Here is a 3044-nt window from a genome sequence, read left to right as displayed (position 1 = left end):
CAATTGTGGCGACCCGAATGAGTATACCACAGTGCCGTAATATTAAGCCAATAGGAGCTCAATACGTCGTAGACATACTGTAGACCTACCAACTTAATATTACAAGGCCTTTTTGAAAATACAATTTTTAGAAAATAGGAGACCAAGAAAAACTTTTAAGAAAGGACTTTAAATCAACAACCCAACATTCAAAATAGCAAATCTGGAAATGCTATAAAAATAAAGTGGGCAAGTGCACCGTGGCGCCTTAGGGCTTACATCTTAACCGAAATGAAAGGAGTTCAACAATAACAATAAAACAAAGGGGTGAGGTGCACTCCCAGGTAGGCGGACCTCACAGAGTTCAACATGGAATGAAAAACGAGTAAATCGATGGAATACCAAAAAGGGAAGAACTTCAAGCGATAGGAACAGCAACACACGAACTCGGCCAACGACCCACTTCTAATCCAAATCATCCGGAATGACCTCATTGTAACCTGAAATGTATGGGTGAGCATTTCGTCCTCGCTAGCCCAATAGGAGCCGACCCAACCTTAGTTAGGTTTGAAAACTAATAGGTAAAACATAACTATTAGAATATAGATTGCGCGCATTTGTAAAATCGAGTAAAACAAATGCAAACAAAAATAATCACAGTTGTTTCGTTTCAGGAAATCATATGTAGCATGCTTCACACAACTTGGACCTTCGAGATACTTACCTGCAGGCTAAACTAAATAAATCGGTGACCGACCTGGTTCGTCATCCTTCGAGAACCGGCCAACTACTCTATAGTCTTTATGGCTACAAGTAGCAAAAGTGTCCATTTCCTGGCTCTGAGTCTCTTATGACTGGTTCACTGTCTGTACTCACCTTTCGGAGCACAGCCCCCTCTGGAGGTTCACGGTTATCGATACCGTGGGATCCCTAGGAATCTACGCGTCTAGGTCCCATTCACTTTCAGGTCACAAACACAAACATACAAAAGGGTACAGTATCTCAACATGCAAGTCTAGCCTCGGTTTTCGCAATCAACAATCATCAGTTCTGAAAACAAATGTATCACGAGGCATCGACTAATGAACAACCAAAAATACTTGCAGGCAACATAGTATTATACTAGAGCATTCCACATATACCGAAAAGCCTCTAATAAGGAAGGGACAGCTCACCCTACCTGGAAAATGCTGGCGTACTCCACACTCTGATGCTTTCCGCTTAAGCTTCCTTAACGATCGTGTTTCCTGAACCATTACTTAGTTTGTAAGTAATTATCCAGGTAAACATTATGATCAATTTTAAGTAACCGCGCACACTAAATCCTTTTTATTTCAATGATGCCATTAACTATTTCTTTCAACCTTTACCAATTTGGGAAACTAACTTCTTTCCTAAAAAGGAAAACGTCCTTATCGCTCCGCTAAACTTTCGCCAATCCGAGCGAACAAAGTCGAGTCGATCCTCACATTTTACGAGGTCGGTCAACCATGGTCAACTCTCGGAGTTGACTTTTGACTTTGACTTCTGACTTTTGACCAAGTATTCCTTTATTTACAATTATTTATTATTTATTAAAAATAAATAAGTAAATAATTATAAATAAGGTTTTACTTTTATTTTTATCCATTTACTTCTCCTTTTTCACCCTGTCACTTTTACCATGACTTTTACCTCCACACTTTCACTTTTACCTTTTACCTCCTTTTTACCGAATTTACCTTTACTTTCACCTTCTTCACTTTTTACCACTTTACCACAGTAAAACCTCATTTAATCCAATTTTTACCATTTTCTTTATTTTCCTTTTTTGCCAAAAACAAATCCATTTCTTTTCTTCTTCCTTTTCTTTTTCTTTTGGCCAAAACTACACAACAATAATCACCAAATCTTCAACACCAAAATTCCAACACTATCAAAATTATGCTAATAAAATCCTAATAATTAAACCATCCTCAAATCTCTATTTTTCACAATTTTTCCAACAACAACAATAGCTCAACATAATCAAAATCAACCAAATAAATTCCAAAAATTCTAGGGTTTGTCCAAAACCCATTCCTTACCCTTTCTTCTTCAAAAATCACATCCTATTCCTTCTCCTTGGCCTTCTTCACCTACAAATCTGTCCAACATCAACATCTCAACCAAAAAACTCGAAAAGAAGGTTGCATGGATAGATCCTTACCAAAAATCCTTGCCAAACCCGTAGCCTAGCTTCATGGTTTAAGGAGAAATCGGGTTCATGCAAACAAAATCACAAATCCAAATCAAAAACTCGGATTTAGGAAGAAATAGATGTAGATCGGATGAATAGAGGCTAGATTAGGAGGGGTATTACCTTGATTTAAGCTTGGAAAGAAGAAATCACAAAAAGCCCCAATTTAGCTTCGGGTTCTAGGTTTTTGGAGGGTTGGATGGCCAAATTTCTTGATTTTGGTTGGAGAAATGGAAAGAGGGAAGGAAGAGAAGAAAATCTGGAAATTTTGGTGAGGATTGTGATTCCGGCGACCGGCGGCGGTACGGCGATTTCTGGCAAGGAGGATGAGAGAGAAGCTCTCGGGTAGAGAGAGAGAGGAAAAGGAGAAAATGAGGAAGAGTCTAGGGTTTTGGGGAGAATGAGATGTTTAAATACCTCTCCCAAATTTAATTGTGAAAAGTCGAATTTGCCCTTCCTTTTGGGCCAATGGGCTTGGGCTGTTCCATTTTCATTTTCCTTTTTAATTTTCCTTAAGCCCACTCTGATATTACATCTTCAATCATCCTTATTTCTCCGATACTTCACCGAATCCTTTCGGGAATATTTTCCGGGCTTGTCCTAAGCCTCGATACTTTAAAAATACTTTTCTAGACCCAAATTGGATTTTTCTCTAAATTTCTTAATCCTTTAAATGGCCTCAAAGTCTTAACCTAAGCTCAAATACTTTTGTACCTCACGAATACGTAATTTCATACGTTACGACAAATGAAAAAAACAATAATAAAAAAACAAAAAAAAAACGGGGGTCTACAATCAATAAGGATTAAATTACGTGGCAACGTTTGTTAATCCAATTAAAGCCAAA

At 37.9% G+C, this 3044-nt stretch overlaps 1 long non-coding RNA gene across 1 annotated transcript; it reads right to left on the bottom strand.

The window, feature by feature from the left end:
* Nucleotides 1-221: 221 nt before the first annotated feature.
* On the bottom strand, nt 222-2559 carry LOC121049596. The gene is made up of 5 exons (XR_005800845.1): nt 2321-2559; nt 2168-2192; nt 2046-2096; nt 1160-1226; nt 222-479 (listed from the first exon to the last, which is right to left on the bottom strand). It is a non-coding gene; the product is annotated as an uncharacterized LOC121049596 (long non-coding RNA).
* Nucleotides 2560-3044: the final 485 nt, after the last annotated feature.

This window comes from Rosa chinensis, chromosome 5 (assembly GCF_002994745.2).
Source record: "Rosa chinensis cultivar Old Blush chromosome 5, RchiOBHm-V2, whole genome shotgun sequence".
NCBI lineage: Eukaryota > Viridiplantae > Streptophyta > Magnoliopsida > Rosales > Rosaceae > Rosa > Rosa chinensis.
This window is presented reverse-complemented; position numbering and strand designations above follow the sequence as displayed.